The 12,432-nt window shown below is 38.2% G+C and overlaps 1 non-coding gene across 1 annotated transcript; it reads left to right on the top strand.

The window, feature by feature from the left end:
• Window positions 1-1,682: 1,682 nt before the first annotated feature.
• LOC118999590 (small nucleolar RNA U3) lies at window positions 1,683-1,896 on the top strand. Its single transcript, XR_005069145.1, has one exon. It is a non-coding gene; the product is annotated as a small nucleolar RNA U3 (small nucleolar RNA).
• Window positions 1,897-12,432: the final 10,536 nt, after the last annotated feature.

Genomic DNA, 12,432 nt, shown 5'->3' with positions numbered 1-12,432 from the left:
TATCTTTCATCTTGGGTAATGTAATTATGCTGTGCCTTGGTATGTGCTTCCTTGGGTCCAAATTCTTTGGGACTCTCTGAACTTCATGGACTTCTTGGAAGTCTATTTTCTTTGCCAGATTGGGGAAATTCTCCTTCATTATTTTTTCAAATAAGTTTTCAATTTCTTGGCTCTTGTTCTTCTCCTTCTGGCACCCCTATGATTTGGATGTTGGAACATTTAAAGTTGTCCTGTAGGATTTTAAGCCTCTCCTCATATTTTTGAATTCTTGTTTCTTCGTTCTGTTCTGGTCAAAGGTTTATTTCTTCCTTCTGGTCCAAACCATTGACTTGAGTCTAGTTTCCTTCCCTTCACTGTTGGTTCCCTGTATATTATTCCTTATTGCACATTGCATAACCTTCACTTCTTCCTCTATTTTGCAAGCAGACTAAACCAATTCTGTGAGCATTCTGATTATCATTGTTTTGAACTCTGCATCTGATAGGTGGACTATCTCTTTGTCGCTTAGTTCTTTCTTGGGATTTTTAGTCTGTTCTTTCATTTGGGCCATATTTTTCTGTCTCAACACAGCTGTTATGTTATAAGGGGCAGAGCATTAGGTATTCACCAGGGTGGGGAAACCCATTTCACTGCTTTGTTGCATTGTGTGTGCAGGAGGGGTCACAGAGGGAACAATGTTGCTTGCTTGTCTCTTACCCTGCTTTCAGTCACTTCTCCTATTACCCACAAGTAAATTGAACCCTTCTGGTGCTGATTTTCTGGTATGTGGGTTTGTGTATGTTCTAGTACCTTGTGGGTCTCTCCAACAAATTCTCTTGTGAGGCTGGGATTTTCTTCCACCACTGCAACCCCCATAGGTGTTTACAGCTGAGGTTTTGAGGCTTTCTTTTTCCATGCTGGAACCCTGGGTTGTGCAGTCTGTCTTGCTCTCCAGTTGTTCCTCCTGGTTTATCTGCATGCAAATATGGGACTGCCAGCTGACACCACAGCCACCTGGTCCTCCAGCTGCTGCATTCACTAGCATTCTCTCCACCCTGGCTGCCCATCTTCCCCCCTCCTACCTGTCTGGATGAATATTTTTTCTTTAACTCCTTGGTTGTCAGATTTCTATACAGTTCGATTTTCTGCCAGTTCTTGTTGTTTTTTGTTTTTAACTTTGTTGTTGTCCTTCTTTCAGATGCTTGAGGAGGCAAACTGTATCTCCCTAGACCTCTGTCTTGGGCTGGAAGTCCTAAATTTTTTTTGCCTTCTTATTAAAGCTTGGAGACCATTTCTCTAACTTTACATATTCATCGCCTAAATTCCATGTTGCTTCTATTGCTTATGATTCAGTTCCCACCACAGCTAGTTAACGTCCAAATTTGGAGTTTCATTTACTTACCTCAGTTTACTCTAGCTATAGTTTCTTGTAACTCAGGTGTTTTGTGAACTAGACTAAAATAACAATTTTAATTTACAGAAAGGAGAATAGGTAGTTTTTCTCAAAGTTAATTTTCCCATACATTTCCATTAAACTTTTTGTTATTATCATTTATTTTCTAGAGTCTCAGTAAATAATAAAATATATGAATGTTAATCAGTAATAAAAGAAACAGTAAAGTATAGATATTTTTTAGCTTGTATCCTTTTTTAAAAATGGATACTCATTCTCCTAGCTAGCGATTTTAAAAATTGCAGATGTAAAGACTGTACTTCCAGGGATCATTTCTATAGTTTGTTACTAGAGAGGTTTCTCTGAATGTCTAGAGCACCTGAAATCACAAGGAGAAGGTGCAGTGTTCTCTCCTGAGCATGAGGCTGGCTTTTGGTATTGCTCTTGGAACTGCTAATAGCCATTGGTGATCAGTCTTCTCTTCCTTCAGAAGAGTAAGAGGGAGAGAACACAGTCTGAGTGGTTTCTAAAAAAAGAAAAATTGCAGGTGTATAATATACTCATGTGTTTATTCTTATAGTGTATGTGGAATTAAAATTATCACATGTTATGATTAGGTAAGGGCCTACTTATTTTCCAGTTATGCTGATGCTTGTAAACACTTGTGTGTTTACACACGAGTGTAAAGAACACTTGAAAAGAATTATTTTATTTTATGGTTTTGATATACAGTATCTGTAAATAGCACTTGGAAATAGTAACTTTTTTTAATCCTCATTTTAAGATATTTTTATTGCTTTTTTATTTGTTGAAAAAGAGAAAGGGAGAGAGAGAAACATCTATTTGTTGCTTCCTGTACTTGCCTGGACCGGGGGACCTGTAATCTGACTGGGAATTGAACTGGCAAACTTTCAGTTACGGGATGACATGCCAACCAACTTACCCACTAGTCAGGGCAGAAAGAAAAACTTTTTAGGCTGACATATATTTTATTTATGCATAAATAAACTACTAGTTGGGACAACAGATTTTGAGAACAGACAAGGGAAGAAGTGAAAGCTCTGGGCAGCTGAGAAAGAGATCAGGCCTACTAAGAGATGTAGAAAACAAGCATTCTCTTACCTCTCAGTTTTGCCTGAGGTTCACCCTGCATGCTAGAATCTTATAAAACTCAAAGTCATTTAACTCAGCTGTGACAAGGGGGGTTCCAAGACACAGGATGTTCAGTTTTAAAATTGAGAAGGCCCTTGCAAACCTCACACAACCTCCCAGAGTCTGGAAGGGATCACTTTCGTCCTGATAAGCACACACTATTATTGTTCTCTGTTTACAGGTGAGGCCGGTAGGCAGCCAAATCTCTGATAGAATACTCTCAGGGATAGGAAAGTAAGGTTTGCTAGGGGCTTATATACAGGGTCCAGCAGAAATAACACCCCTTTTACTACATAAAAGTCTTTTATTACAAAATCATGTAATTCTGTATATGATAACAACATCACAGTCAAGCACATCACATGACACTTTAGGTGAAATGTTCAAATTGCTGTCCATCTGGTGCGAGACACTCACATACCCTACCAACCACACTCAAAGGCGCTACTTCTGCCAGACCCTGTATTTTCCTCTGTCATTTACATCATTGGTCCTTTCTTACATGAACATCACACAGGGCTTAAATTTTCTAAGTCTAGAGAACTAACTTGTCTGAGATGTGAAAAAATCAAACAACCCTATCCTTCCACCTTCTAGTTTTAACATGATCATTTCAATAAAATGAAATGGCCCTGGAAGGGATCTGATAAAATAACATAGATCAATGAACAAATCTATAAAGAATATTTAATAAATGTATTTAAATGATAGCCCAAGATAAGTGCCTCTTTTGAAAAAGAAGTGTAATTTGAAATGCATATGAGAAATAGAAGTATAGATAATTTAACTTGCACAATAGCAAGTTATTTCTTACAGTTTGTCCAGTCAAATTTGACTAGTTTATATTGGCTGATTATGTGGACATCTTTAACTCAAACACTGAATGAGAAACTTTGATCAAGAGAATATGGTAAAAACAGTATTTTAAAAATAATTTTGAGGAGGAGGAAAAACTCAAGGGAAACCACAGCAGAATTATATCCATATTCACTGTCATTATTAACAAGGAGATGAATCCCATTATAGTTAAATGTCCCATTATTGATAAGGAGATAAATCCCATTATAGTTAAATATGCTAAATGTAGCTTTTGTGCAATAGCATTGAAATGCAGAATAAAAGGAAAACCTGGAATAATTTTTGCTAGACAAAGTAAGGAATAGAGGTTAGAATTACAGGAAGTCCTCACTTGACATCTTGGATAGGTTCTTGGATACTGACTTTAAGAGAAAAGACTATACCAATTTTGCCATTGGCTAATTTATGTAAACAAGAGCTATTACAGCATAACTTTGGTCTCAAAAAACATTCTCACACTTCTAAATAAAGACAAATAAAGACCCCAAACACTTCCAATATTAAACATCAAAATAAATGTGAGCTATTCATACATTTGATTCATACAAACATTAATAAAAACAAATAAGATGATGATTTTCCAACCAGGTCAGGTCCCTGAGTGGCAGGAGCCTCTCCCAACAGTTCAACATACAAGACGCCCACCCTGGATAGGACATTCTACCTTCCCAGGGCCACTCCCCCAAAACCCACACTTATTCAAACTGGTGTAGACATGCCAGTTTATTTCATTAGCATATCTTTGGAATGTAGGAGGAAATCTGAATCCCCAGAGAGAACCTATGCATACATGGGAGAAGGTGTAAACTCCACAGACAGTGGCCCCAGATGATAATTAATATTTTTCCCTCATTAATGTTGAAATGGAATGACACTGGATGAAATGATGTTCTTCAGGGACCTGCTGTAATATTAGAAACATAATGAATTTAGCTGCAGTGAGCAAGTGAATTATTTAATACTAGCCTGAAATGTGTTCTAATATAAAAATAATCTGATTTTTCTTTCCCTTTTTTAAGACTAGGTTTTGGCAGAGGCCAAATATACCAAATGACTGTGAAATTTCCACTTTAGTTTGCATGTCTAATATATAGTCTTGCACATTAGAAATGAAAACAGCCCTGGTTGGTGTGGCTCAGTAGCCTGGAGTGCCATCTTGTAACCCAAAGTTTGCAGATTGATGCTCAGCCAGGATACATACCTAAGTTGTGGTTTGGTCCCTGGTCTGGGTGATTGAGGGAGGCCACAGATCAGTGTCTCTCTCTGGCATAGATGTTTCTCTCTCTCCTGTCCTCTCTCTCTAAAAAAGCAATGAAAAAAATTCCTTGGGTGAGGATAAAAAAAAAGAAATGAGAAAATGAAATACAATTGATAAAATGTAAAGGAATAGGTCTTGGTTAAATAATGGAATAAATTGTCAAAAGTTAAAATGATAAATGCATTGTCAATAAAAACAAATTTAAGCTTATGTATGACTATCAAATGTTTCTTAATTCTACCAATAATTTTATGACATCAGTCTAACCCTGTTTCTGTTTTTTTCCCCTAAAGTAACAGATTATGTAACTGATGTGTCTAAATTTATTAGATGCTTTGTAGGTGTGTGTATGAATTTGAAATTTGAAGCCCAAACCATAAAATAACATGCTATGCATATAACAAGTAAACAGACAGAATATAATTTTTATTTGTTTTAGAATTATTTTATATCATGGTTATCACTAGCGCTGGGTATTTTTTAAATAATATAATTTTTAGCAAAAATATATATATATATCTGAGACGTATCTTCTCTGACTGTGGTTCCTGAAATTCTAGTCAGTCATGGACCAAAAATATACAGTTGAAAATAAAATAATAATACGGGAATAACTGCTAGTGTTTTATATATACAGAACATTTCAGATAATAGATTTTTATTTTGATTAAAAGTACTATAATAAAGAAAAACTCTTGGATTTAAATATCACAAATAAAAAGACAAATATACTATTATCATTTCTACATGATTTAAAGTGCAACTGAAAAGCTAACACACCTTAGAGTATCTTCCCAAGAGTAAAAATATTGAGCACTATAATCAAGAATAAAGATAGTAGGTAGTGTTGTTATCTCTCAAGATTGATTAGCCTAGCAAACAAAATATCACACAGAACTTTGGAAGGTTCCTTAATACATATTTCTGTTCTTGTTTTTGTTTAATAGACTTGATTTCTGCTCTCAGAATTTTTTTCTAAGTCTTACTCATTTTCTCCTGGTCTTCTCTCCTGATTATATATTACAGGGGTGTAATAGAGAAGGCTGCGTTGGCTAGCTACTTCTTACAAAGGAATTTTATGTTTTCTTTTCCTTTAAAAATGAAGAACCATTCTCCACTGACTGGAACAGGTTTTCAGGGGAAAGATAGAGTTAGGTTGCCTTCAGAATCTTTATACAAGGCTCTAATTGTGTTAGTTTACATTCTTGCTAGTGGAATTATTCTGTATGTCAACAATTTTTTAAAATATATTTTATTGATTATACCATTACAGTTGTTCTATTCCCCCCCTTCATTCCCCTCCACCCGCACACTCCCTCCCCCACCATTCTCCCCCCCTTAGTTTATAACCACGTGTCTCAAGTTCTTTAGATTCTATATTTCCCCTACTATTCTTGCCCTCCTCCCTACTTATTTTCTACCTACTGTCTATGCTATTTTCTGTACCTTCTCCCCCCTTCTCCTCCTTCCACTCCCCTGTTGCTAACCCTCCATGTGTTCTTCATTTCTATGGTTCCACTCCTGATCTAGCTGTCCTCTTGGTTTGCTTTTGTTTTAGGTGTGGTTGTTAATAACTGTGAGTTTGCTGTCCTTTCACTGTTCATATTTTTCATCTTCTTTTTCTTAGATAAGTCCCTTTAACATTTCATATAATAAGGGCTTGGTGATGATGAACTCCTTGAACTTGACCTTATCTGAGAAGCACTTTATCTGTCCTTCCATTCTAAATGAAAGTTTTGCTGGATAAAGCAATCTTGGCTGTAGGTCTTTGGATTTCATGACTTGGAATACTTCTTTCCAGCCCCTTCTTGCCTGTAAGGTCTCTTTTGAGAAATCCGCTGACAGTCTGATGGGTACTCCTTTGTAGGTGACTGTCCCCTTATCCCTTGCTGCTTCTAGGATTCTCTCCTTCATTTTAGTCTTGGCTAATGTAATTATGATGTGCCTTGGTGTGTTCCTTCTTGGGTCCAACTTCTTTGGGACTCTCTGAGCTTCCTGGATTTCCTGGAAGTCTATTTCCTTTGCCAGACTGGGGAAGTTCTCCTTTATTATTTGTTCAAATAAGTTTTCCACTCGTGGCTGTTTCTTTCCCCCTTCTGTTACCCCTATAATCCGGATGTTGGAACGTTTAAAGATGTCCTGGAGGTTCCTAAGCCTCTCCTCATTTTTTTGAATTCTCATTTCTTCATTCCTTTCTGGTTGGATGTTTCATTTTTCCTTCTGGTCCATTTCGTTGATTTGAGTCCCAGTTTCCTTTCCATCACTATTGGTTTCCTGAGCATCTCCATTTCAATTAGTTTAGCCTTCATATGTTCCTCTAATTTGTGACTATAATCAACCAGTTCTGTGAGCATCCTGATAAACAGTGTCTTGAACTGTGCATCTGAGAAGCTGGCAATTTCTTGGTCGCTTAGAGTTATTGGCTCTGGGACTTTGAGTTCTTCTTGCACCATCTTTTGGTCTGTTTGTGCCTGTTACATATCAGGATCGGAGCCCTAGGTGTTCACCAGAGCAGGGCAACTCAGTAGCTGGGTTGTGACGCTGCATGTGGGGGCGGGGTCAAAGAGGAGCAATGGCGTCCTGTCTGCCGACTCCCGCAGTGGCCCCCACAGGTGCCGCAGCTGCCATTGTCACTGGGGCCCGCACATTTCGTCCCACTGCACGCAAGTGCACCACCACCGTTAGTCCTCCACCACTGGGTTCACCCCCTGGGGCCTGGGTGGTCCGTCTCACTGTGCGAGAATGTGTGACCGCAGTCAGTCTGCCCCACACCCTGACTGGGTCTGGGCTACTTGCGTGCCTAGGTCTGGGGATCTTTCCTGCCCCACCCTGCTCCGCTGCTGGCTCTGCCTCTCTTACCATCCCGGTTGAAAGGTTAGTTGTAGTCGGACTTCCGTATAATTCAATTTTCTGTTCTTTGGCTGTGTCTTTGTTCTCCAAACCTTTGTTGTATTCAAACTTGGTTGTGGGAGAAGGCACAGTGTTTCCACCTATGCCACCATCTGGGCAGAAGTCAACAATTTTTTCTTATTAAAATAATTCTAATTTTTTAAACAAGTTAGGGATGTCTAACTTGGAATGTCACTGAGCATATAAAAGTCTTTACATATAAACTGAGATATCTTTTTTTTAAGTAACTTCTTTTTTTAAGATTTTATTTATTTATTTATCTTTAGAGGGGAAGGAGAGGGAGAGAAACATCAATGTATGGTTGCCTTTCGTGCGTGCCCTGCTGGGCATTGGCCTGCAGGGAACTGGCCTGCAACCCAGGCATGTGCCCTGCCTGGGAATCGAACCTCAATCCTCTGGTTCACAGGCCCACGCTCAATCCACTGAGCTACACCAGCCAGGGCTAGATATCTTTGGTAAGGAATAGAGAACAAAAGCAAATGTGATTACAGTTCATCATATAATTTATATACCTAGTCCTTGTGAATCTTTCATTAAAGATTACGATGTATGTGTATATCAATGATGGAAATGCATTCTTTCTTATACATGCAGTATTATATCTTGGGAACCTTCTCCCCAAGACTGCTATGTATGTCATCTCAAAATTTAAAATTTAAAAAATTTTTTAAAAAGTTATTTATTCATCTTTAGAGAGGAAGGGAAGGAGAGAAGGAGAGAAATATCAATGTATGGTTGCTTCTCATGAGTCCCCTGCTGGGAACTGTCCTGCAACCCAGGCGTTTGCCCTGACTGGGAATCGAACAGCGATCGTGTGGTTCGCAGGCCCGTGCTCAATCCACTGAGCTACACCAGCCAGGGCTGTATATCATCTTTTTAACTATATACAAACAGTTGAAATTCCATCTTTTTAGTAAGATATGAGAAAGCATATTGTCTTAAGAAGAAACAGCAAATTTCCTTTTAAATCTATTTGTATATTCTACTGGTTCTCAAAATTAAACTAGGTTGGATATGTATTTATTAAAGTCTAGGTCAGTCACCAAATATGGATATCCAGTTAGTTAGGATGTTGTTTATGAACAAATGATATTGACTAATTTATAAATTCAACCAATAATTGTGGTGAGATTTTTATTATCTATCTATCTATTTATAAAGTTTTCACTTATGTACTTTTAGAAAGAGAGGAAGAGGGGGAGAAGGGAAGAGAAACATCAGTGAGTGAGAGATACCGTGGCCTCTCACAAGGCCCACAACCAGGGACCTGGCCTGCAACCCAGGCATGTGCCCTGACTGGCAATCAAACCAGCAACCCTTCAGTTCACAGGCCAACACTCAATCCACTCAGCCACACCAGCTAGGGCTAGATTTTTAAATTGTAAGCAAAAATCAGAATCGTTATTTCTTGCATTTAAATCTCAGATGAACTCTGAAAACCCTGTATAAAAACACATTCTTAAACTTATAAAAAGTATAAAACTAAAGTCTATGAAAGCCAATATATGCATATACACTTCCAAATACCACTTGCAAAACAAGAAACAATAGAGAATTAATTGAAAGATTTTTTTAAGTTCTTGTCTAATATATTGGTTTCTTATTCAGTTCAGATATTTTATCAGACTAAGATATACATTTAACCAAACATAAACCAGTTTAAGAGTATATTGCTTTTGTACAATTTCCATAACTTAATGACCATTTAGCTTTTAATACACAATTCACAGGTAGTTACACTGCTGGAAGCAAACTTTCAAAGATGCTCACTATGTGGTGAAAGATCAAATCTTAACTTTTACCCCTGAATTAAATCCAAGTGTAGTATTACTCTTTGTAAAATGTAACCTTTGGAATTTCTTTTGATATAATTGATTTTTTTATTCTTTTATATAACACTCAGTAAGTATTTACTGAGCATGTAACATATGCCAAACACAGCACCATTTCTACTAGGGAGTGCAGAGGATGAAAGTAAACAACAACAAATTACTTAACATTAAAGACTTCCATTTCTTAACAGAGAGGAAAGATATTGACTAGGAGTTGTGCTAAGCATTTTTAGTACACATCTCACTGAATCTTCCAAACAAACCAATGTAATAGGTATAAGTGTGACCTGTTGTGTAGATGAAGAAACTGGCTCAGGGAAACCCAGGCACTTGTAAATGGCACCCAGGTAGTGAATAGCAGGCTTAGGAACAGAGCCTAGCATTGTCTGGCTTTACACCTATGCTGTAACAGTCCATCATAAGCTTCCTTGTCCTGAATCTCAGGGAAGACACAGTGAATGGTGGGAGTGGGAGGGAGCTGGTGTTTTGTCAAGTGCATCTCTAAATAAGCTGTTCTTAAGTAGTTATGGCAGGAAGAGAAGGTTGGATGAGAAGTCTAGCACAGAGAAGTATACTATGGGCAGGGTCTGTGGGGCAGGTCCAAAGGTGTGAAAGAGAATGGCATGTTTGGCAAAATGCTGGTGGTATGAAGATTGTCTAGACTTGGGTATGAGGATGCATAGGTAGGTAGGAGTGCTCTGTAAAGGCCATTGTATACTATATAGATTTTATCCTTTGATGTAGAGTAAGAGTGGAGGGGATGGGGCCTTGAAAACTTTTAAGCAGAAAGTAAATGCTCAAATTTTTGCCTTTAAAGGTAACTCTGGCAAAGAAGCATGGAAGAAGGTGAATTAGAGGGTATGTGAGGGGGTTGTTGGTGATGATGATGATGGTAGTGTTGGTTGTGGGGAAACTGGAGGTAGGGATCCCAATGCCTTGTTCTCCATGAGAGATGATCAGGCTATTTTAGGAGAATAGAGAGAAGTGATAGATCTGAGACATATGCTAAAATTTGATGCCCAGTTGAATGCAGAGAGGAAACAAGGTGAATGAGAGAGAGGAGCCTGGATGGGTTGATTCTCAGAGTTTTGAATTAGGGAGCTGGAATAGTTGTACCTATTTCCTAATGGAACTCTCTCTATAAGGAGGAGCAGTTGGAGGTGAGGAAGTAATGAGCTGTGTTTTAATTGTAACTGTGGGCCATTCCATGGGGAGATGGTTAAGAGAGAGCTGGATCTATCTGGATTGTCACTACTTTATTTACAATCCCACTCAAGAGGCACCCTTTACCCTTTTGCTCTACCCCGCTTGTCCTATCAGTCCCCAAGGCCTGTTAATTCTTCCCTTTTAGTATTTCTTTAATCCTCACTTAATTATCTGGATTGGTCATTTGGATTAGTGTGTGTAATGACAAATGACTGCAAATACCTCAGTGTCTCTACAAGGCCCTTCAAAGTAAAATCATTTTCAGTCTTCTATCTCTTGACACTAGTCCACCTAGAGCCTGTATTCCAACCATACTGAAGCAACCACAGTTCCTAAGAAATCTTGTTCTCTTATTTTGGTGTCCAAGCACACAGACACATTTCAATCCCAAACCCCATCCCTGGCTGCACACTTCAGAGAGGCAATGGTGAATAAGACAGCTGACCCTCCAGGAGCACATAGTTGACATCACAAAATTGTCGTTCAGTGGCATCAGATTTATGTTCCTTCTTTGAGATTTACTGACAGCAAAGAACAGGGCCCCAGGACATTCTTTTAAATTAAGCAGAGAACCTATCAAAGAGAATCTTGGGGGTTACTTAATTATCACATAAAATAGATATTTTATGCTCATGTTGTTTTATTCTAGTGAGACTACAGTCATCAGTGCTAATACAAAAAGCATTTGGTAGTGTGCTGCCACAAATAGCTATAAAGTATGCATATATCTATTTCTTTTATCCTTGCTTGTATCTCACTGTTGGAGTAGATCAAATATATGTTTGAGGGGTTGGTTGGAAAAAGGTAAAGATATTAAGCAGAGCAATATGTATATATATATATACACACACATACATACACAGATCATAGTGTGGTGACAGCCAGAGGGAAAGGGGGATAGCAGTAAGTGGAGGTAGGCAAAGGGGGGATAAATGAAGATGTAAAGAGACGTTGCTTTTGCTTTGGGGATGGGCACAAGATGCAGTGTGCAGATGATGTTTTGTTGAGTTGTATACTTGAAACCTGTATGGTTTGATGAGCCAATGTCACCCCAATGAATTCAGTTGAAAAAAAAAAAAGCCCTGGCTGATGTGGCTGAGTTGGTTGGAGACTTGTCAGGTAACTGAAACGTGACTGGTTTAATTCCCAGTCTAGGCACATGCCCTAGTTGTGAGCTCCATTCCCCTGTTGGGGTGTGTGTGCAAGAGGCAGCCAATTGCTGTGTTCCTTTCACATCAATGTTTCTCTCTCTGTCTCGAATGAGAATAAGATAAACCTTTTAAAAAAGAATATTATGTGCCAAAAAGGAGACTATTACTTGCTTTATTTTATTTTTTACAGTATATTTTATTGATTATGCTATTACAGTTGTCCCAATTTTTTTCTCCCCTTTATCCCCCACTGCCACCTTAGTTCATGTCCATAGGTTGTACATCTAAGTTCTTCGGCTTTTCCATTTCCTATACTGTTCTTAATCTCCCCCTGTCTATTTTGTGTCTACCACATATGCTTCTTATTCCTTGTACCTTTTCCCCCCATTCTCTTCCTCCCCACTGATAATTTTCCATGTGATCTCTATTTCTGTGATTCTGTTCCTGTTATAGTTATTTGCTTGGTTTTTGTTTTTTAGATTCAGTTGTTGGTAGCTGTGAGCTGTCATTTTACTGTTCATAATTTTTTTCTTAGATAAGTCCCTTTAACATTTCCTATAATAAGGGCTTGGTGGTGGTGAACTCCTTTAACTTGATCTTATTCGGGGACCACTTTATTTGCCCTTCCATTCTAAATGATAGCTTTGCTGGATACAGTGATCTTGAATTTAGGTCCTTGCCTTTCATGACTAT

This window comes from Sturnira hondurensis, unplaced genomic scaffold, assembly GCF_014824575.4.
Source record: "Sturnira hondurensis isolate 20B ecotype Veracruz unplaced genomic scaffold, ASM1482457v3 Scaffold0014953, whole genome shotgun sequence".
Taxonomy (NCBI): Eukaryota; Metazoa; Chordata; class Mammalia; order Chiroptera; family Phyllostomidae; genus Sturnira; species Sturnira hondurensis.
This window is presented reverse-complemented; position numbering and strand designations above follow the sequence as displayed.